General features: G+C 39.1%; 1 protein-coding gene across 4 annotated transcripts in view; it reads left to right on the top strand.

Annotated features, from left to right (window-relative positions):
• Nucleotides 1–12,933: 12,933 nt before the first annotated feature.
• DENND4A (DENN domain containing 4A) overlaps nucleotides 12,934–24,692 on the top strand; it is a 132,838-nt gene continuing 121,079 nt past the window's right edge. For 3 of the 4 annotated variants that reach the window (XM_068553905.1, XM_068553896.1, XM_068553914.1), the window contains exon 1: nucleotides 12,934–13,172. The gene's annotated coding sequence lies outside the window, so the exon portion shown is untranslated. The remainder of the gene's footprint in view (nucleotides 13,173–24,692) is intronic. The other variant, XM_068553924.1, reaches the window with a different exon arrangement.

The raw sequence follows: 24,692 nt of genomic DNA, 5'->3' as shown, positions 1-24,692 counted from the left end.
ATGCAGCTCAAGTATGTAGACATTTACAGTAAATTTTTTAAATGGTTTATGTGCCCTCAGTAATTTTTACCATTTTAAAGAGAAATGAGAAACACTATGGTAGTGATCAAGTAGTAGCACTTACTTATTTTCAGAAGCTGTATTTTACAGACTAAAGCAGCACTTGTAGATAATAGGGTTATTTCTTGGTTGCAGCACTATGACCGTATGTTACAGCAACTGAGAACTCTTTGATACAGACAAGGCACAAGGTCAGTTAAAGAATAACATTCTCCCAGAAAGGTGATAGCTTTCCTTATAAGAAGAAACACATGAAGCCTAGCAGTCACCGTTTCGTTTCGTTTATTCCATTACGATTGCCTAAGTTTTCAACTGGGCAGTATTCTATTTCAAGGCCATTCTGTTGCAAAACTTTGCCCGTGTGGTTGTAACATAGCTGTGTCTGTTGTAAACCAAAGAGGACAGGAAAAAAAAAAAAAAAAGAGATCACGGGAAAGAGTACTCCATGTAACTTTTCATGTGAAGGTCTTAAAGTAGGTAACTGATTTCACCCCCGCATCCCCCCACCGCCGCACTGTGCAGCATGTGGGAATCTTAGCTCCCCAACCAGGGATCGAACCTGTGCCCCCTGCCATGGAAGCGCAGAGTCTTAACCACTGGACCACCAGGGAAGTCCCCGTTAACCGATTTTTAAAGCAAAAAATTCTAAATTCTCTGAGCTTCTACCCTGAATGAGCCGTTTTCACTAAAGATTAAGGCGGCTTCTGCAGAGACTCTAAAGTTTAGCACAAAACTGGATTAAGGACAAATGACGGTCTAAATAAATGACTGTCATCTTTATGAGAATTACAAAGACCAATGCAATAACAACAGTTGATCATCATTTATTGAGTACCCATAAGGTATGTAGTCTTATGTGATTCCTTTTGAGGTTTCAGGTTTGCGATGGGGTTTAGTGATAAAAGTGGAAGACCAAAAATTTGTCATATAAAATAACTGTCTGGGACTTCCTGGGCAGTCCAGTAGTTAAGACTCTGCGCTTCCACTGCAGGGGGCGTGGGTTGCATCTCTGGTCGGGGAACTAAGATCCCGCATGCCACGCCGCTCGGCTGAAAAAAATTAAAAATAAAAATAAATAAATAAATAAAATAATTGTCTTGTGTTGAGGTTATTTTTGGTTGATGGAAGAAAGAAAATATGTCTGTGGAATTTCTTTTGTAAATCCCTACCTGTGCAGATATGTAGAGACGTCTGAATGTTTTTAATAATGATGATAATTAACAATTATTCTGCCCAAATACATAGGTTGTTATAAGCCATGTAATGAAGAACTGGGACAACACATATTCACGACATGAATGATGAAAGATCTGAGAAGTCCTTCAAATAATTATAGCCTTGGTCATAACATACTAAGAAGGAGAGAATGACTAAGATGTAGTTTGGGTAGTACTTGGAGTGGAAGGGAGATGGTTAACTGAAAATAAAAGGTCAGGGGTTTCCCGCTCTGTCCCCAAATCTGGACTAGGATTTGCTAATATTTTAATAGCTTCTCAGTTGTGAATAAGACCAAACAAATAGACAGTCCTTCCAGGTCTTCTACTCTAGTCTTCATCCTACACAAGAATTCCTTTCCCTGTTCCCTCGAAATTGACAAATTTTTTTAATTAAAAAAAGTTTTTTATTGAGATATAGTTGATTTACAGTACTATATTAGTTTCAGGTATCAATATAGTGTTTCAAAATTTTTATAGATTATACTAAAGTTACAGTTTTTGAAGGACCTTACAAAAGTTTCTCGGGGGCATCTCCACAGTTCTGAAAAAATTAGCATCATAACTTCCTATTCCAAGAAATTTAACTAGGTCAAAAAGAAAAACATTGAGTGAGGTTTCTAAGGCCCTGAATATGAAGCTTCCCTGGAGCTATAAGCTAATAACCATGGTCCAAAGGCACAGTTTTTTCACAAAGAAAACATACATTGCAAGTTTCTCTCCTATTCTAGTTCCAGATCTAGTAGACAGATCTCACTCTACACTGTTTAACATCTGGAACAAACCTTGTTTCATAAACAGTGCACTTACTCAAGCTATAAATCTTTTTCTCACAATTCAAAGCAGTAATAGTGACAAGAACAAATTATTTTGGAAGATATTTTCTGACCCATTTTAGTTAGCAGCATAGATGTGTCCAGTCTAGGTGATATTCTTATGTATCCAAATTGGCTTCAGGTCCAGTTACTCAAATTCTTTGGAATTCTCAGTTCTGAGGACTGAGGTGGGCATTAGTAATTCTTCCCCAAACTTTCATCAGCAACTATTTCTAATAGACTCTAACCCCCAGATGTGCTTGTTTCAACTGCCTTGTTGCTTTGGAAACCCCTATGTATCATCATTTAGAGTTATTTTGCATTACTGTAGTGTCTTATCAATAGACTCACTGTGGTCTCATATTAAAGTATGAAGATTGCTTTAAACTGATTGCTTTTATATGTAGGACTTACTAATATTCTAAAATTTTGCTTTTCCTTAAATATATGCATTAGTTGAAGTATTCATAAAGCTTCTGCATTAGATTTTGTAAATCATATTAAATCTCCATAGGCAAAGTGTTGAATTTTGCACATGTTCTATAGAAAAAGAAAAACAAACCTAAGTAAGTAAAATGAAGGGTCAAGTAGACAATCCAGCAGAGACTCTCCCAAAGCCACAACCCCTTCTTACCCTAATTTATAGTTTCACTACTGACCACACTTTTATTCGGCTTACTTTTTTTAGTTTCTTCCTTAGATCTGTTATATATGCTTTTGGATAGTAACACTAACCTTTACTGAACTCCTCCTTCTAATGCAACTTGGCCAGTTTCATTTGCACTCTAGGTGCCCTATATGATACAAAAGGCGATGTTGTGAAGACACAGGAACGTAATGGTAATAATATTTCTATTGTCCTTTCTCATCCTCTCTCCTTTAAACCTATCACCACTAATGTGAAGCTACTGTGAAGCCAGAATGATCTTATTTATATAGTCAACTACATATCCCTGCTTTTTTTTTTTTTAATACCCTCTTTTGGCTTCACAGAGTACAACACACATATTGATGAACTGCTAAAAGATTCCAGTATTGTTTTATTACATGGAACTTAGTAGTAATGAAAATAGGGGAAAAACATAAATGATGTACAATAAACCAGCCAAACAGTTATAACTGGAATATCTGGACTCCATGAGCCATTAAATTTTGACCAAATTTGTTGTGTAAGAGGAAGTGACCTTGTTAGCTGTCCTTTCGTTACTTCCTGATAATAAAAGTTAAAATGCTTTTTTATAAATGTAGATTTTCTGCAGTATTAATTCATTGAACAAAATTCAATTTTAAAATATTTTAAACATTCAGAAAGTGAAAAAAACCCAAGTACTCACATAAATTTAAGAAATGCTATCATTTTGCCATATTTGTTTAGACACTTCTTTAAAAAACAATACAATGCCCCAGCTGAAGTCCCAATTTCATCTCATTTCCCAAGCTCCTTCTCCAGAGGTAGGCACTATCCTAAAGTTGGTAAGTATCCCTTTATTTTAGAGATTTGTCCTTGTTGATAGATGTCAGTAGATTTCACTAATTTTTTTTCTTAGATTGACTATTTTTCAAAAATTTTTATTGGAGTATAGTTGATTTACAACATTGTGTTAGTTTCTGCCGTACAGCAAAGTGAATCAGTTATACTCTTTTTTTAGACTCTTTTTCCATATACGTCATTACAGAGTATTGAGTAGAGCTTCCTGTGCTATACAGTGGGTCTTTATTAGTTATCTATTTTATATATAGTAGTGTGTATATGTCAATCCCAATCTCCCAATTTATCCCTTCCTCCCTTCCTCCCTGGTAACCATAAGTTTGTTTTCCACATCTGAGATTTCACTAATTTTAATTATTGTACAATATTCCATTACATGACTATGGACATTTAGTTTTTGTCATCATTAATATGAATAATACCCCAACGAACATACTCATAGTGTCTCCTGGTGCATACGTACAAGAATTTCCCTAGATGCAGGAGTTTTTAAGCTTTTATGGCCAATACGCATGGTGAGAAATAATTTTACATTAAGATCCTGTACATGCATATATGCATATATCATCACAGGCTGAGTTGCTTGGGAAGTAGATCTGAGGCAGAAATTTGTGTACAAGATGTTTATGAGGGAATGTCCCGGTATCAGCACCTGTTGGGGAGTAAAGAAAGCAGGAATGTGGGAAGAGGTAGTTTGGGGCTCTAATGAAGTGACAACAAAGGCCTCAGCTGATCCCGCATTGCCTGCAGTGATTATTCAGAGTAATTTTGAATTAGGGCAAGGGGATCAGGCCTTTATACACCTGCATAGATCAGTTAGTGAATACAGCTGCACCCAGGAAGAAGGTGTGACCTTGGGCAAATAGCTCTCTTCCTGGAGAGAGTCCTGGAGAGGGACTCAGCTACAAGCTGTTGGCTGCCAACACTCCTAGCAGCTGAAATTAATGTTTCAGTCCTGGAGAGGGAGAATCTAGGTGGCGCACAAAAATTCACAAAACAATCCTTACCCTGATATTTCTGTTCTGTTTCATCTGTAAAAAAAATGTTCATTGTAACCCTTAAATTGATTTCACAATCCACTAATGGATCATGAATCACAGTTTGAAAAAAAACTGCTTTAGAGTATATACCCAGAAATGGAAGCTGGATTGTAGGGTATATGCATTTTAAATTTTACTAAATATTGTCAAACTGCTTTCCAAAGGGGTTAGGTCATTTGACATTCCCACCAGCAGAGCATGAGAGTTGCACTTTTCCTACAGCCTTGATAACCCTTGGTATTGTCAGATTTTTTTAATACAAAAATACAGTAGAGAGTAATACAGTAGAGACTTTGAAACCAATCCTTTGGTGAAAGTGAAAACATTTCTAATGCTGTAGTATAGTAAGACTTACTTCCTGCTAGCTTATCAACCACCAAAAAGCATGTGCATTTCCCTGATAATTAGGTAACGTTCAATTTTTAGTCTTGCAAAATAAATCTTTTAGTCTTGTAATCTTTTTTATGACACCTAGCAGAGTGCCTAGCAGGTAACAGCACAAAGTAAAATACCTGTAGGCTGAAAGAGTGAATTCTATGCCTAGGCACATGGCATTTAAGATTTCACTTTTTTTAAACTCTGAAGCAATATGGTTTAGTAGAAGCCTATTGGCCCAGGGACTGTGAGGCCTGGGCTCTGGTCTAGTCCAGCCGTGGGATTTGGTAAATTTACTCCACCTTTCTGAGCCTCAGTTTCTTTATCTCCAATAATTTTCCTATGTATACAGCTTACTTCATGGGGAGTTTGGAATACTGAGTTCTTAGAACTGATTTAATATTTACGTAATAGAGAAAGCAAAGTACTTGGAATCTGGGGATATGGATTCTAGTCCTCGCTCTCCTCCCACTATTGGATGTATATGGCCTTGGACAAATCACAAGTAGGCAAATGTTCACTTTTTGGAAAATGAAATGGTCACTAGATGATCTCTAAAGTTCCTGCTCAAAAATCCTATGTTCTGGGTTATAGAAACATGAAGTCAATTTATGAAAACATCATTCTCATAAAGCCATCATGACCTGGGTGAGATGATATATTTTAAATCCACTTCTAATTGCCTGCCCCACCTCAATCGCTCTATAATCCAATCCATTTAGTCCTACCCTTATCCAGCTGCCCTACAGTGTTGCCTGAACTCCACCCTTGAGATTCTCCTTTGCAACTGACAACCATCTTTATTACCTCTAGTATTACAATACTTGTGGCAAACAGAGCCTCGTGCTGTGTGATCACCAGGAAAATCTGAAATGGAAGAATATGTCTTCACTTTTTTTGTAACTCCACTAATTCCCCATTCCCTTTTAGCACAGAATTGGTTAAAGATCAGCGGTACTGTTACATACTCTCCTCAGCCTGACATCGAGGATTCTATGGCTCTGCTTTCTCCACTACGATTCACTACCTTCCAGACAGCATTGCACATGCCGGCAGGAGTTTGCCAGTACTATTGTGCCTTCTCCAAAAGCCTTTCTTCCACTTCAGTTCTAATACATTCAAATAAACGAGAGCCTCATCTCAACTTCTTTCTGCTTCCCTTTCAGCATAATTTAAAACTCTGCAAGTTACTATTACAACATCTAAATTCTATTAAATCAATAAGCTGATGTTTATTAAATTTCAAATGTGGTTAAGATAGTTACAATCAAATATGAAAACTTGCAGGCTTATTAGCCAAGAATGTAGAGGAAGGATATCTGTTTCTAGGAGATAGTTAAGTGATATTGACATTAAAGGGCCTAGGAGTGGTTCTGGAGATCTTAGGAGTGGTTCTGGAGATCTTTGTTTCTAATTTAAATCTTTATTACTAAAAGTCTATTATTCTCCAAATCCTGAACAAACTAGTTGCGAGAGTTTTTCCCCTCTGGATTAACTTTGCCCTTAATACAACTATCTTGATATAACTAACCAATCCATCTCTTTGTCTGTATGCACATGTGTGCTTATGGACAGCAGAGGCTTAAATGCTTTCTCTCCATTAAGAGCCTCCTGTCATGAGTCTGAAAGTGTTCCCTATGAGAGGCTGTCTTCAACATACTGGAGAGGGGACAGGGAGAACCAGGAATAGGCCCTAATGCCCTGCTTCTCTTAGGTAACATCAAGACTGGACACTGATGAACTTTTCCACCAAGAATAGAAAGAAAGGAAAAGAGGAAGCTAGCAACCTCAAACTACCTCTGGAAAAAATGATATTTCTTCTTTAGAAAGATCAGCCTGGCAACAAAGGGAGGGATGGATAAAGAAGAAAAGACAGGAGATTGGGAATCCAATTAGTTGACTGCTGCAAAATTTCAAGTGAAAAAAAAAAAAAATAGATGTGGGTTTGAACTGGGTCAGTAGGAATGGAGATAGAGAGGTGAGGAAGGATATACTTGATGTTAAGGAGGTGGTATCAACTGGTTTTGATGATTGTTAAGGAATAAGCAGAAAAAAGATGAGTTGATTACTCACAGGTTTTGACTTTTGTGACTACTGCATAGTGAATACTATTCAAGAAATTAGAGAATATAGGAGAAACAGGTTTGGGGTCAAATAGTGAGTTTACCTTTGAAAATGTTGAGTTTCAGGCGCACTTGGGAGTGAGATGTCTGGAGGCAACTGAATATACAATCCTGAAGCGTAGAAGAGACGTACAGACTAAAGATGTGTTTGTCTCCTAGTCTGAGGGATTATAAAGAAAACAGAAGTACAGTTGCAGGTGTCTCCCCTTGCTGGCAGGGTTCCTTAAGCCTTGACAATAAGAAGGGCATGGGGATATGTGTATATGTATAGCTGATTCACTTTGTTATAAAGCAGAAACTAACACACCATTGTAAAGCAATTATACTCCAATAAAGATGTTAAAAAAAAAAAAAAAAAGGGCATCCCTGTTGTCTACCCTTGCAGGATACATGCCTGGGCCAATCAATAAAAAGAAAAGACTTACGGTGTCTGATTTGTTCAGCTTCGTGTTTCCTAAATATCCTAGCTGTAACAACAGCGCTGAGTACATGAGAAGAGCTGACTCATATTTCCTGTAAGTCAGCACAGATATCCATCCATCCTTCCAAATTATTTGAACCTCTGGCCACTCCCAAAGAGAGTCAAAGTGCTGGAACAATTTTTGAGCATTTCTTTCATTTGTTGAGAACAATTCTAATACATCTGTTATAAAGATTCAGAGCAAAAAAAAAAAGCTTTTCCTATTTTGTATCACTCCCACCCCCACATCCCAAACGATGATGCCCTCACATAGGCATCAAAGTCTAAGGCATAGAAAGTATAAGTTTTCTCTGGATTGGTTCAAATGTCATCTATTCATCACCTTCAATCCCCATACTCAGAATCAATCTCAACTTCCCTAAGCTCCGACAGCAATGAGTTTAAACATCTAGTGCAGAACTTCTCAAAGTTTGATTTTTATTAAAGTTACATGGCCTGGGAACATACTTTGTGCCTCTAATATGCGCTTATCTACCTTCGTTTCCTTCTGTGCCCAGCATAGTGCTTTGTGTATAAGTGCTGACTGAAGTGAATTTGTTAAAAGTTCTGAAAATACTTGACTGTGGACAACGATAGCTAAGATACTCTATAGAAAAATAACTTTCTTTTGCAGATCATTTAAAAACTAAAAGTTGAATTTAGAAGGAATTGTTGAGATAGGTAAAAGCGTTAACTTGAGGAAGATGGTGAGAGGTGATAATTTTCCAATTTGTGAAAAAGTGCTGACTCAAAGATATGACTCCTCAGCCACGAAGAGGGTAGAGAGAACAGTGGCTCAGACTGCTGCAGCCCTCCTGTCCCTGGACACTCCTCTCAAGTATCAGGTTTCGAATTTGTTATTTGCAACATGACATTTCTCACTATTATTCTTGCAAGTTGTTCAGATAATTTGTCTTCGAAAAGTATGTCATCAGGTTTGTGTTTATAAGAAATAAGATGATAATCTGACAACATTGCCAATAAATTTTAGTTTATGGATTAAATATATTGGAATGTCATTCTAACACTTTCTCACAATGAATAGAATTTGGTACTGTGTGTTCTGCTTTGGGACACATCCAAAGATTTTCTAAAAGACCATAAATTCCTAGTGGAAGGCTTTCTTACCCATAAGGAAGCCACAAGGGATAGATATCAAGAACAGCTTTATAGAATACTCTTCCCAAGACATGGGTAACTTTAAAGACATAAAAAACTTCTGGTCTAGCAATTAAGGTGAATAGATTTAACAGGTGGAGAGGATTAGGTGGTACAACAGCTTGTGCTCCCAGTGCTTTAAACTGTTACTGGTTTCATAGTTTTCCTTCATGCATTGTTCAAACCACAGCATTTAAAAATAATTTCTAAGAAATAGCCAGATAGAGTTCCAGGTGTAAAAGATGACATAATTTCAGAAATGGCACGGGGCCCAAATTTCTAAGCCACACTTTTCCATCTGGCCATGACTGCATTGTTAGACTCCCTTGACCAAATCACATTTAGGGTTCAAGTTTATTTAACTGTGACTGTAGTGACATATGCTGAAAGCACTCCTTATATGACTGTTAAGGGCGATGAGGTACTTAGAAGCATTTCCTGAGCATGCAGTCAAATACTGCGTATTGTTTTTCTACTGCTTTTTAGTATGTTCTTTCAGAAAGTGTTATCTTTGATTAAGAAAAAAAACACTTCAAAACTTCTCAACTTTTGAAACTTTTTAGAATTCCATTCTGTAAACTGTGCTTGCAATTATATGTCTATAGTATTTTAATTGGTATTCTGTAATGTAGATGAAAATATGTGAATTTGTTTGCCAGTTAAGAGTGCTTTTTGTTGCTAGTCAAATGTTTGATACACCAAGCTACTCCTCAAAGAGGAACTGACTCGAAAGATCTCACAACAATTAAAACCAATAAAAGGCTAAATCTGTGTCCAATGGGGAAAGAATGGGAGGTTCCCAGTTGGACTTCTAATTTTTTTTTCAGCTTTATTGTGAAATAATTGACATACAGTGGACTACACGTTTAAAGTGTGCAACTTGGTAAGTTTGATGTATGTTCACATCTGTGAAACCATCACTACAATCTGGATAGTGATCTAGATATCCATCATCCCCAAAAGTTCCCTCTTGAGCCTTTATGCTATAACCTCTCGCTTGTAATCATTGATTGGCCTACAGCCATATCCTCACATTGGGGATAAGAACACTGTGAATGATAATGGGCAGCGGGGAGGAAGGGTCTGGCCTGGAAAAGAGATTTAACTTTTTGTTTAGTGGAGTTAAAATGCTGCATGTAGGTTGTGCTTAAAAATACAAAAAAAGTGGTCGACTCAGTATTTTCAGGTCAAGATCTTGATCTTTTGAACTTTATAACTTTATGGAATGCTGGGTTATCTGAAATGTGGCAAAAATAGGCTTCCTTCTCTCTTGCCCTTTTCTAATCCATTCTTCACAGAAGAGTACTTCTTAAAATTAAATTTACCCAGAGCTGGAATCACTTATTTTTTAATGAAAATTAACAGCATCAAAAAGATACACATTTAGAGTAGTTATACATAGAGGGGCAGGTTGTTTGCGTCATCTTGGAGCACACATTTACAAGACTATACAGCACATTTTATGGTCACGGAACAGTTTTTCAGTGCTAAAAATTAACTGATCCTATATTAGTATTCCTCATTAGTAGTATGATGTGTTAGCCATCTGAGCTAAAAACTTACACTTATTTCTTCCTCTTATTTCTTGGGTGGTGGTTTCTAAACTTATATGGGGGAATTCCCTGGCGGTCCAGTGTTTAAGACTCGGTGCTTTCAATGCCGTGGGCCGGGGTTCAATCCCTGGTTGGGAAACTAAGATCCCACAAGTCGTGGGGCGAGGCCAAAGAAAAATAATCATCATAATAAGCTCATCATAATAAACTTATATGGTATGGTCCATTAAACCCTTCAATGGGAGCAAACAATCCTACTGATCACCAAGGCCACTGCCGTTTTGTGGTTTTTTTGGGTATCAGGGGGAACTCACCAGATACCTTTCAAAGATACATGTCTTAGATATGGGGATATATGTATACGTATAGCTGATTCACTTTGTTATACAGCAGAAACTAACACACCATTGTAAAGCAAGTATACGCCAATAAAGTTGTTAAAAAAAAAAAAAGATACATGTCTTAGAAAGTAGAATAGGAGTTATAATTTACTGGGTACAGAGTTTCAGTTTGGGATGATGAAAAAGTTCTGGAAATGGGCAGTGGTGATGGTTACACAACAATGTACTTAACGCCACTGAACTGTACACTTAAAAATAGTTAAAATGGTAAATATTATGTTTTGTATATTTTACCACAATGAAAATGTTTTTAAAAAATTCATGGCTTGATATCAAATTTCATGAGAATGTGCAGAGCTAAGCAGTTAACACGTTTGGAACTACAGCATCAGTAAACTTCACATTTATAACAGTTCATATTCTTTTCTTTAGTAGCACTCTGTGCAAAAATGAGTAAGAATCACCGATTTGGATTACTACTTGTAATCAATTAAATAAACCAATAAATGTACTTATCAAATAGCACTGATTAGGCAACTATACATGACATACAAAACACTTAGTAAGAAATTACATTATTTAACAATTTTCAGTGAAAGTAGCATTTTTCTGTATACAGTCTTATGTGATGCTCACACTTTTTTTTTATCAATAAGAAAATTGAAGATCAGAACATATAATTTGAACAATTTAGTGTTGAAAAGGCTCAACCCCAGGTTTTTTTGTTTTGTTTTGTTTTACCTTAAATCCAGTTCTTTGGCTCATATACTGCCTGAAATATAGATATGATGTCATAACCCAAACATCACTGTTCCCAACTGCCTGCTCTAACAGGCATCCCTTACTCTTCAATAGCTTTCAGCAGCAATTACAATAAAATCCAATCTTGTTTTTATGTCTTCTTAGGGCCTGGGGGAATGGGCCCTCACTTGCTTACACACTCATCTCTCCAATCTCAGGGCAGGTTCCTCCTTACACCATGGATTCCCCAACACCATGGACTCCACTTAGTTCCAACAGCCAAGTTCCCTTCTACCACAGGTCCTTTGCACAGCCGTTTCCTCTGCCTTAAACAATTCCCCAGGGCATTTCTCTACTGGCTCCTTCTCATCCCTCAGATGGGCCTTTCTTGACCACTCTGTTTTTTTTAAGGTATCCTGGTATTTGCTCTCCCAGATTTCTGTTCATAACATTTATAGCATGTTTCCCTCAAAATGTGATGAAGTACTTTTGTCCCTCTTTTTCCCACTAGACTGTCAGCTCCATGAAGGCAGACCTTTTCTCCTTCCCTCTCCAGTATGTCCCCTCAGTGTCTGTTTGAGTTTCGGTGAATGTTTGTTGACTGACTGACTGACTGACTGAATACAATGAAAGAAGTGGAGATAGGAAATAGAGCTGTAAACCCGGTTAGTACAAGGGATTAAAGCCTATTCTGCACAATTTAGGAGAGTTGACTTGAAACATTTTAGGGTCCTATTTCTTCCTTCATTTGTCCATGTAATGATATCGAACATTCATTGAGTACTTTCAGGTACTATGCTAAGCACTTCACATATATTATAGCATTTAACCTTCAGAGCAACCCTGTAGCAGTAATCAGCCTTTATTATCCTCATTTTTCAGGGGCAATTTGCCAACAGCCACTGATGGTGGAACCACAGCCAGGTGTAAGTAGGCCATATCCCATTAATCCAATGTAATCTACACCCCTTCAGTCAACAATAGGTGTTTTATCAACGTACTTTTCAGAGAACCCGCCTGAATTCCCCATTTTACCTGACCTTCAGTATCTTGGGACCGAAACCTACCAGAGGTGGTTGCTAACCCCTCAGGGGGTTTCTTGGGGAATCTGAGTGCTCTTGGTAGAGGAGCGGCCGCTCAGGCAGACGCGACGAGCTCTGGCTAGCCAATGTCAGGACTCCTGGGACGGCTGGGGAGGAAGGAGGAAACAGGTCAGTTGGCCCATGACGGATCCCTGACCCTCGGGGTGGTGAAAGGGGAAGGGAAGGTGTATGCCGCCCACGCTCGCCTAGGGGTCCGGATCTCCCAACGCGAAGGGGAACCACGGCGCACTTCCCCAACTCTACCGCGCGTCACGAGAGAACGCCCCTCAGCTCCGCCCACCTTCTACGCCCATAGCAGTATCGGGCGCTAGGACCCCGCGACCCTCAACCTGTCCCTGTCCTGCCCCCTCGGGCAAGGGTCTGGCCCGCTATTGGCGCTCACAGGCCGCGATCCCCGCCTCCGCCCACTCCGTCACTGTCAAGATGGCGCCGGTCGCAGCGGCGGCGGCCGCGGCGGCTGGAACTAGAGAAGGAGGCGGAGGCAGCGGCGGCCGCGAGGGGAGGGGGAGTCCCGTCTGACTGAGACGGCAGGCCTGGGCGGGCGGGGGTGCCGCGCAGGGCGGAGCGCCGGGCTGGGGATGAGCTAAGCGGGTTCGGAGCCCCGCGGCATTCAGTCTCTCGTGTCCCGCCGCCGCTGGTGAGTGGACGCGGCACCGCTCTCCAAGCTCGACCGGCTGCTCGCGAGGGAGCCAGCGGTGAGGTGAGTGTGGGGGCGGCAGCGCGGACAGCGGTGGCATGTGGAGCTGTCACTGCCCGGAGCGGTGTCAGCCGCGGGCACGGGAGCGGGGCCGGCTGGGCTCGGAGATGTGGCGTGGATGGCCGCGACCTCCGCCCGGGGACTTCTCGGAGCCTGGCCGTCCTCCGAGAGCTGGGTCTGCTCCGGATGGCGCGGCGGTGCTGAGAGTAGCACCCGCGCCTCTGCGTCGGATGCTGGGGGGACTCCTGTGTTTTCATTCCGGATTTTCTATTCCGGGCTGGCCTGGGGCTCTTGTTGGGAGCTGGGGGTGGGGGCGGGGGCGGTGAGAGAGGAGGTCCTGGAGCTGGGATTTTGACAAGCCCGTTACGTAAGACGGAGGTGGCCTCCCGGAATCCCACCTGCTCGCTGTTTTAAACAGGCGGCAGCTGGATCCTGGCGGGCCCCCAGAGGCCCGATTTTCCTCCCGGAGGTCTGCCTAGCCTACTCCGGCCAGCGTGAACCTGCTCAACGTCCAACTTGTCCAGTTTGGGTTTTTTTCCCAGTCTTTTTTGGGGGGGCGGGGGCGGGGGCGGGAGGGGGTAAACAATTACTGGTCGCCACTGTTCCCTTTGAAGTTTACCGCTTTCTGGGGGGGGGGAGGGAAAAAAAGCTTGTGACCTAAAACTGGGTCGCAGCGACAGCTTTTCATTATCGTACTTTTAAATGACAGATGTGCTGGAAGATTTTTGTTATTGTTCCAGTGTGCTTTTAATTCAAACGTATGGTTACGCTTGGAGCCTTAGAGAAGGGTTTTGTCTTATAGGACAGTTATTTCTTGTTTGCAGCAGCAGGATAGGCATCAGTCAACAGGCATGTATTTATCTGAGGAGAAAACGCATGTCAGCTAGCTAGAGACTCGTGAGGGCAGAAATTGTATTACTACGTGAATATCGTATTCTTTAAAATATTATCCGTTAATGAAAATAATAGTCCAAGTTTAAAAGAAGCAATTTTACAAGATTACAAGCTGTTGTTTGGTGTATATGGTCTCTTTCTATTTTCTGCTTGCCCTAGTCTACCTCTTCTCTCCTCTTGGGGGAAGGAGGCGGAGACACCTGTAAACAGCGTAACCGAGGTTACAGTAATCTATTGTAGTACATTTGAGATTATTGTAAAAAGTAGTCTCCGGGGGACCTAAGATTGGGTAATAAGTAAGGACTCTTGGGCAAGTTATACAGTTTTGTGTTTAGAGTAGATACTGGGATTTCAGCCTTTGAAAACCTAGGTATACATAATTTCTGAGCTATTTGAACCCCGTTTGAACTTATAATGAAACAAAAGATTGTATTTGGCCGCTTTTACGGGAACTTTGTTTTGTTTTGGCCAGAATTAAACATTTTTGGTAACTTTTACCTCATTTTCACATTCTCCCTTTGAACTGCAGCTCTCAGTAGGAGTCCAGAATAGTATATATTATCATCATCGTCATTATTGTACATACTATATGTTACATAATTTTCTTTTTCTGAATGATTAAACATAGACTTAACTTCATTGTGGGTTTTATAAGAATGTACTTGTTAGGAAAGTTAATTGATCTTGACAGCAGCCCAGTACTGGGAATAAATGTAAGTAAAATTTGGCCTGAGTTTTAAATTTATGTACACAAATTTACACTTTTGAAAATTGGTGAAGCGATATAAATTTTCTGTTTGTGCAAGAGAGCCAGGAAGCTGATGCTGATTTGTTCTGAACTTTTCCACATGAATTACCACTGGCTTAAATAGTTATTGATTCTTAAGCTCCTGGAGCTGTTGGTCAACAGCAGCTTGAATAAAATTTCAATTTGTGGCAGCTTGAATAAAATTTGGAATAATTGGGAGGCTATAAGAAGGAAGAAATAGAGTACATGACATTTTCTAATTCATTCAAAAAATAATAAAAATCATGGAGGAATTGTAAAAGAGAACTGTGTTCTCACTGAGTGATGTTAGTTACATTATCTTTTCTGTTTGCAGAATTTTTCTAAGCAGTCTACTTACTATGAAAACCTAGATTTAAGCATCAATACAAACAGAGATGTTTGATATATTATAAATCTTGTTTATTCCTATTTAAACTGATGGCTTCTTATTCTAAGTGGAAAGCAGAAGTGGCTGTGGCAGGAAGATTGGCTTGCTGTTCTTGTCCTCTCTGATATCAGAGACTTAACCTTTCAGGACTTTTTCCTCCTTCCTACAAGGTGTGGAAGAAGAGAATGAAGAAAACTTGATAAAATTTCTTCCTTTCTTGTTTGTTTGTTCAGTGTCCTACTGATTATTGCTCAGTAGAATTTGTGGGTTGGAGAAAGTCAAGCACTCCATGCTTTATTACTTATTATTATTTATTACTTTATTACTTATTACTGTGTATCATAATTACCACTGAATTCTACAATAGCAGTGTAGAACCTTATACATAAGAAAGGATTAATTTATATAGTGTGTTACTATAATAGTGAAAAATTTGTAATAGTTAAAATGCCATATAATAGAGGATTAGTGAAATTAATGATGGTTAATCTATGTGGTAAATGCAGTTATTAAAAGTCATATTTTAAAAAATATTTACTAACATGAGAAAGCACAATATAATCTTGAGATAAAAATCAGAATATAAGGAATTACTATGTTATTACTTATAATATATCACATATATGGCAAAATGATTGGCAGGAAGTACATAAAATATTAAAAGACATTATCTCTGGATGATAGCATTATAGGTAACTTCTGTTTTAGTGTTTGTACTTTGTTCTGTCTTCTGAGTAGTATTAGTCTAATAATCACTAAAATGACATTAAAATATTTTCAAGAGTCATAGGAGAAAATCCTGAAAATCCCACATAACCACTGCCCCTCCAACAGAAAAACTACCTTATGATTCATTATTAGCCAAACTAACTGAAAATACGGTGCTTATGCAACATACACAATAATGGAAACAGCCAATAATACAGGTGAAGGCATTCTCCTAGCTCCCAGCACCAGCCTGGTAATGGTTTTCCATATGGGGATGCTCCTATTAATGCACATCGTTACTGTCCAACCTCTTTTCTGTTTGTGTCTTACACCCTAATTGTTCTGTGTTGCCAGTGCCACCTATTGATGGACTGCTTGACTCAAGTCTTTTCCTCATTACCTCATCAGTCAGCGGTTTGTGAATGTTTATGAGGTGCCAGGTACTTTGCTAGTCACTGAGTATACAAAGGTGAATGAATGAAACGTGGTTTCTAACCTCAAACTCTGGTAGAGAACCTTACTTTTCTTCTTGGTTCACGAGTGCATATTGTATACTCTGCTTTTTCTATCCCACTGCTCATGCCCTGGCACCTCAGACAGTATCTTTTTCCTGGTGCTCACATCCTCTTTTAACTTTCTTTATGGGAAAATATGTTCTGAGTTCCAGACAACCAATTTACAAATAAATTTTTGGAACGTTACTTGATTGTATGTGGGGGAATCTTTTTTTTTTTTTTAATTTATTTATTTTTTATTTTTGGCTCTGTTGGGTCTTCGTTTCTGTGCAGGGGCTTTCTCTAGTTGTGGCGAGCGGGGGCCACTCTTCATCGCGGTGCGCGGGCCTCTCACTATCGTGGCCTCTCTTGTTGCAGAGCACAGGCTCAGTCGTTGTGGCACACGGGCTTAGTTGCTCCGCGGCATGTGGGATCTTCCCAGACCAGGGCTCGAACCCGTGTCCCCTGCATTGGCAGGTGGATTCTCAACCGCTGCACCACCAGGGAAGCCCTAGGTGGGGGAATCTTAAGTTCAGAAGGGCTGCATATATGTTCATCTATGGCTGTTGTTATTTTTTAAAGTATGTGACAATTTCTTGGTACTTTCTTCTTGCTTCCTTCTTTTAAAAAGCACAAACAAGTAGAAAGCAGAAAAAAGAGGTAGAAAGGTATCAAGGGGGTTTTCTTGCTAGTGCTATATATACTTCATTTTCACTGAGAAGAGTGAGTCATCAAAATGTAAAGTAAGAGATACTGTTTCTGATATACTTCTAGTATATCTCTTTTGAGCCCTGTAAAAATGCATTTTCCATATGTATGTTAAAGTATATATACATACATAAACTCACAGTTTAGCTGTTTGCATTTCCAAATAAAACCTGAAATATGGAGATTGGAAATTTCTTAAATTTCTTTTTATTTTTTAAAAAATTGTTTATTTATTTATTTATTTTTGGCTGCGTTGGGTCTTCATTGCTGTGTGCGGGCTTTCTCCAGTTGGCGGCAAGCGGGGGCTGCTCTTCGTTGCGGTGCACGGGCTTCTCAATGCAGTGGCGCGCGGGCTTCAGTAGTTGTGGCACGTGGGCTCAGTAGTTGTGGCTTGCGGGCTCTAGAGCGCAGGCTCAGTAGTTGTGGCGCAGGGGCTTAGCTGCTCCGCAGCATGTGGGATCTTCCCGGACCAGGGCTCAAACTAGTGTCGCCTGCATTGGCAGGCAGATTCTTAACCACTGCGCCACCAGGGACGTGACTCTTTTTATTTTTGTTATAATATTGTTTCATAGAGGAGACATTTTGTTTTTGAAAAGTTTAAAAAATACAGAAAATTACAAAAATTTACAAAAAGTAGTGAACAATGCACATACTCACCATACAAAATGTTGACATTGTTTTCATTTTTGCTTGAGATGTGCATTTAATATAAAAGAATCACGTATGTCGTCAGTATCACACTGAATTCTAAAAGAGCAGCGTAGAACTTTATATTTTACTTGAACATTGCTGATGAAGTTAAAGCCCCTTTTGTTCTCCCCAATTTCATCCTCTTTCCTTCTCTCCTTACATCCCCTCCCTGGCAATTGTTGTGATAAATTTGATGTGTATCCTTCCAGTTTACCTTTTAATAAACTGTATGTATTTGAGTAGTACATGACGTTGCTTTGGATGCTTTTGAAGAGTGTGAACTTTGGAGCCATAACTCCCTAGGTTTGAATCTTGACTCTGTTACTTAATAGTTTTGTGACCTCAGGCACGTTTTAAAGTTTTTCCGTGCCTCATTGTCCTCGTCTATCAAATCCGGATAATAGAAATGTCTGCCACATAAGGTTGTTGTAAAAAGTAAATGAGTTTATTTATATAAGCTGCTTAAAACTGTGCCTGGCACTTTTTTTTTTTAAGTGTGCTGGTAAATTTAACCAGCTATTAATATGATTGTGTCATGGTATACACATTTTGAAACTTGTTTTCTTTATTTTACTTTTTTTCCCCTCGATTCTTGTTGGTACTATAGGGCTAGTTCATTCATTTTTTACTGGTTTGTAGTGTTCCATTGAATAAATATACTGCAATTTGTCATTTCTTCTATTGATAAGCATTTAGATTGCTTTCATTTTTTATGTTATAAATAGTGCCTCATGAAATCCTTGTATCTCCTCAAGCAACATGCCAGAGTTTCTTCAGGTCATATACCTGATTGTCAAATTGTTGGGTCTTAGGATATACGCTTTTTCCCCTTTGCAGGGTGTTTATAGGATACTGACAAACAATTTTTTTTTTTTTTTTTTAATAAATTTATTTATTTATTTATTTTTATTTTTGGCTGTGTTGGGTCTTCGTTTCTGCGCGAGGGCCCTTCTCCAGTTGCGGCGAGCGGGGGCCACTCCTGATTGTGGTGCGCGGGCCTCTCACTATCGCGGCCTCTCTTGTTGTGGAGCACAGGCTCCAGACGCGCAGGCCCAGCAGTTGTGGCTCACGGGCTTAGTTGCTCCGCGGCATGTGGGATCCTCCCAGACCAGGGCTCGAACCCACGTCCCCCGCCTTGGCAGGTGGATTCCTAACCACTGCGCCACCAGGGAAGCCCCTGACAAACAATTTCTATTTCTCCATATCTTTACCAGCAGTTGGTGTTGTCAGACTCTTGGATTTTTCCAATCTGATTGGTGCGAAATGGCATTTCATTTGTGTTCTGTTTTTATTTCCCTTCATATTTTCTTATATATGGGCTTTTTTTTTTTTTTTTTTTTGGCTGCTTTTGGGTCTTTGTTGCTGCACGCGAGCTTTCTCTAGTTGCAGTGAGTAGGGGCTACTCTTCGTTGCGGAGCACGGTCTCTAGGCACGCGGGCTCAGTACTTGTGGCTTGGGGACTCTTGAGCGCAGGCTCAGTAGTTGGGGCGCACGGGCTTAGTTGCTCCGCGGCATTATATGGGCATTTTTGGTTAACTCTTAAGTGATGTGCCTATATCCTTTACACATTTTCTGTTAGACTTTTTTGTAATAGGTTTTTTGGTTTTTAAATATGTTCAAGATAGTTACAAACATTAGTGAAGTGTTCTTTTTATTTTTGGAGTTTCCAGATCTCTTGAACAGTGACCATTATGGACCCAAGTTATTGTGAATTTTACATTATAGTACATTGTTATTAGTGAACTTCCCAATGTACTTTCTTAAAATATGTATAGTTATATTTCTCTCCCTCTGAAACTATGAGAAAATGTTTCAGTAATGTACTGTGGATATATTTTAACTAAAACTATTTAAATTTTGTGGACTTCAAAAACCAGGTGGAATTTTTATTAATAATAATTAGTACCACAGTTTTGTTTTAGTCTAAAATTTGAGTGGCTTCCTGCTTAGAGGAGAGTTTTCTGCTCCTAAAGTGCTTATCAACTAAGGAATAAAAATATGCACATATGAAATGACTTTAGGCACTTACATATACAATATTATAAATTGTTCATCAGTGTTGAGATTGTTTTGCATAGTACTAACTGTTTCTGTTTTTGTCCAACCCTCTATACATGACTTAAAGGACTAAAGTCAGTCTGGTTAAGGCAGTAACTTCCCTGCTATTGTTATTATTACTATTAATTTATTTAAATAAACTTTTAATTTTAGGATAGTTTTACATTTACAGAAAAGTTTCAGGGAGTTACCACATCCCCTGCACCCAGTTTCCCCTATTGCTAATATGTGACACTTCTGTTTTACATTTGTCACAACTAAGGAACCAACACTGGAACATTACTATTAACTAAAGTCCATACTTTACTCAGATTTCATTAGTTTTCACCTAATGTCCTTTTTCAGTTCCAGGATCCCATCCAGAATACCACACTACATTTAGTCATTATGTTTCCTTTGGCTCCTCTGGTCTATGACAGCTTTTCAGATTTTCCTTGCTTTTGATGACCTTGACAGTTTTGAGGAGCACGGGTCAGAGATTTTGTAGCATGTCCTTCAATTTGGGTTTGTCTGATGTTCTTCTCATAGTTAGAGTAGGGTTATGGGTTTTGGGGAAGATGACTGTAGAGATAAAATGCTATTCTCATTATATCGTATCAAGGGTACATACCATCAATATGACTTATCACTGATATTTTTAACCTTGATCACCTGGCTGAGGTAGTGTTTGTCAGGTTTCTCTACTGTAAAGTTTTCCTATATGCTGCTTTTTGGAAATAAGTCACTAAGTGCAGACCATATTCAGTGGGTAGGAAGTTAAGCTCTAACTCCTCAACGGGTGAGTATCTACACAATTATTTGGGATTCTTCTTTAAGGGAGATTTTCCTTTTCTCCCCCATTTATTTATTTATTTATTTAATCATTTATATCAATATGGACTCATGGATATTCATTTCTAAATTTGGGTTATACTCCTATACTACCTTATTTTTTTGCTCAAGTTGTTCCACCTCTTTCAGGTTGGTTCCTGTAACCAACAGGACATAAACCTTTGTTTTGTTTTTTTGAGCACTTCCATACTTTCTGGCACTACAAGATGCTCCAGGCTAATCTTTTATATTCCCTGCCCCAGCCCTATAATCAACCATTTCTTCAAGGATCCCTTGTTACTTTTATTAGAGAAGGATATTAGAAACCAAGATTTGGGCACTGGGTGTGCTCATTGCTGTTGGGATATCATTGCTTTTAGACCTCAGTGTACAGACCTAGGAAATATATGTATGTATACTAACACATGTATACAGATATATAACTATTTTTTACCTATATGTCCATCTGTATCTAAATGAAGCTAAACATGAGTTCATACTGATATCTTTGACTCTGCTTCAGTACCACATGGTTCATTCTATCCTTACCCCCATGCTTATCTGTAACCTTACTCTCCAGAAATGAGAAACCTGGTTCTCATCATCTGCAGTCCACTTACTTGTTTGTTCAATCTCATTATACATGCACAGTTTCATAATTGTTAACCATATCCCAGTGAGAAATGACTTCAACAACTAGAGAAGTTTTATCTTTTTTTTAAATCCTTTTGTCGTTTAGAGTTCCCAGTCAGAACACTATTTTCCAAAGTTACTTAGGTCAGGACCTTTCAGAACCTTTTTTTCTCTGTCTTCCATATTTTAATTTTACTTCTTATAGGCTGGTCTAAATTACAAGTAATTATATATATAAAACTTATGAAAAAAATTTCCCTTACTAATTACAGAGCCTTAGCTCTGTATGGTTTTTTTTCTCTCTGACTTTTGTGGCCGAAAAAAAAAAATCCCTTTTCTGAAAGTAAAACTTCCTGAGGCTTAGTCAGAATAGTACTCTGTCATTTGGTTATTGGTTGATATATTTATGATTTGGACTTAGAGTTATTATAGCTTCAAATATTTTTCATAGTACATTTTGAGAAATGCTGTTTAGTGGAGCATTAAGATCCTTGCAAGTAAACAAATATATAGTAATATTTGAGTGCTCAGAATTTACCTGTATTCTTATAGTAATTTTATATGGATTAACTCATTTAATTCCCTCAAAAGTCTGTGAGGTAAGTACTTTATTATTTTGCTCCTTTTAAAGATGAGGAAATTAAGACACTGAGAGATTTAGCAACTTGACCACAGTCACATAGCTAGTAAATGGCAGAGCTGGAATTCGTATGTAGCCAGTCTGATTGTGGAGCCTACACTCTCAATCACTTTGCTATATTGCCTCTAAATAAGAAAAGTTCAAAGTGTTGTAAGAGTTACAGAGGAAGTAAAACACGATGATGTGAGAGAATGATTGAGAGGGTCCTTAGGGTACTTCTTAGGGAAGTCCTCTCTTAGGAGATGATATTTGACAGATGAGAAAGAGCCAGTTACGTGAAGAGCTGAGGAAAGAGTGATCCTTATGGGAGAATATCAAGTGCAAAGCCTTGCCATGAAAAGGAGTTTGAGATGAGAACAGAAAGACACCCAGTGTGGCTACGTGTAGTGAGCATGAGGGCCTGTAGCGTTACTTACAGGTGAGGTTCCATGTAGTAAGTCATTTAGTGCTCAAAATAACCCATTACCTCAAATTTTTTTTTTTTTTTAAATTTATTTATTTATTTATTTATGGCTGTGTTGGGTCTTCGTTTCTGTGCGAGGGCTTTCTCTAGTTGTGACAAGCGGGGGCCACCCTTCATCGCGGTGCGCGGGCCTCTCACTATCACGACCTCTCTTGTTGCGGAGCACAGGCTCCAGACGCGCAGGCTCAGTAGTTGTGGCTCACGGGCCTAGTTGCTCCGCGGCATGTGGGATCTTCCCAGGCCAGGGCTCGAACCCGTGTACCCTGCATTGGTAGGCAGATTCTCAACCACTGCGCCACCAGGGAAGCCCAACCTCAATTTTATAGATGAGAAAATTGATCCGGTAATCTGCCTTGGCTGAAATTACGTCTTTTCTCTCCCATTTACTCTTTATCCCACTACAGTCTAATTTCTACTTCTTATGTCACTAAACTTGCTCTTGCTAAAGTAACCAATGACAGTAATACTGTTGGCCATTTTCTCAAGAAACTTAACCCCTTGACTTCCACCCTGCTGCCCTCTTCTGTTTATCCTGGAGCTTCTCAGTGTGTTGATCATTCCCTTTGAGGGCTTGCCTTCCTCTGCCTGTCTCAAAAGAAGTGGTGGTCCCAGGGTTAGCCAGTTGCCCTTCTCAGCCTTTACAGTAAGCAAGTCATAGTTATCCCTATGGTTTCAGTTACCGTGTATCTACCAGTCACCCACCAAGCTGTTTTTCCAGCATTAGTATTCAAAGCATCAGAGATTGTCTTATCTAACTGCTTATGTATCTTCACTTTAAACTCCGTTTGTCCAAACTGAACTTATTTACCTATCTAAAGTTTTTCTTTGATTTATCGTTTTTCAAAGACATCTGGACTATTGGCTTCATCATTCAAGGAACTTTGGATCATGTTTCCTCCCTCTTTCTCTCTCCTCACATACATTCATTTACTATTCATTCTGCTGATTTTGCCACCTGAATATTTTTTGAATCGGTCATTTCCCTAGTATCCCTGTTTCAGCCACTGCCTTGTTAGGAACTACTTCCTTACCTTCTCACTGGTTTTCCTGTCTTCATTTTTATTTCTGTGATATTCACATCAGAATTGCCGGGCTGGTATGTCTAAAACACAGTTAGAAAATTCTTCTTTAACACCCCATTGTTAACTGAATAAAGTCTGAACTCTTTACCAGGTCATTAAGCCTCATCATGATTTGGGACTGGTTCTCTTAACTCATAATCTTAACTCATAATTTCTGCTTTCCATTTTCCACTCTAGCCATATAAAACTACTTTTTGAAGATTCCTTGAATGTACATGCTAGTTCTGAACTGTTGACCATTGCTTATGTAGTCCATCTCCTTGGAATGACTTCATTTTCTTCTTCCCTTTTCTTTTTGCCTGTCTAACTCCTTTGCATCTTTTAAGACTCAGCATAAGCTTTATCTCCTCCAGAAAGCCTTTTCAGACCCATACTTTTTTTTTAAAATGTTTATTGGAGTATTGTTGATTTACAATGTTGTATTAGTTTCTGCTGTACAGCAAAGTGAATCAGTTATACATATACGTATATCCACTTTTCTTTAGATTCTTTTCCCACATAGGTCATCACAGAATATTGAGTGTAGAGTTCCCTGTGCTATACAGTAGTCCTTATTAGTTATCTATTTTATTTTTATTAAAATTTTTTTTTAAATTTTATTTTTGGCTACATTGGGTCTTCATTGCTGCGCGTGGGCTTTCTCTAGTTGTGGCGAGCGAGGGCTACTCTTCATTGCGGTGCATGGGCTTCTCATTGCAGTGGCTTCTCTTGTTGCGGAGCTAGGGCTCTAGGCAGACGGGCTTCAGTAGTTGCGGCATGCGGGCCCTAGAGCGCAGGCTCAGTAGTCATGGTTCATGGGCTTAGCTGCTCCGCAGCATGTGGGATCTTCCTGGACCAGAGATCGAACCCGTGTCCCCTGCATTGGCAGGTGGATTCTTAACCACTGAGCCACCAGAAGTCCAAGTTATGTATTTTATATATAGTAGTGTGTATATGTCAATCCCAATCTCCCAGTTTATCCCTTTTCCCCTTTCCCCCCTGGTAACCATAAGTCTATTTTCTATATCTGACTCTGTTTCTCTTTTGTAAATAAGTTCATTTGTATCATTTGTTTTAGATTCCACATATAAGTGATATCATATGATATTTGTCTTTCTCTGCCTGTCTTCACTTAGTATGATAATCTCTAGGTCCATCCATGTTGCTGCAAATGGCATTATTTCAATTCTTTTTATATGGCTGAGTA

The sequence above is a fragment of the Eschrichtius robustus genome, chromosome 1, assembly GCF_028021215.1.
Source record: "Eschrichtius robustus isolate mEscRob2 chromosome 1, mEscRob2.pri, whole genome shotgun sequence".
NCBI classification, from domain to species: domain Eukaryota; kingdom Metazoa; phylum Chordata; class Mammalia; order Artiodactyla; family Eschrichtiidae; genus Eschrichtius; species Eschrichtius robustus.
Note: the sequence above shows the minus strand (reverse complement) of the source record. Positions and strands in the feature narration are given on the sequence as shown.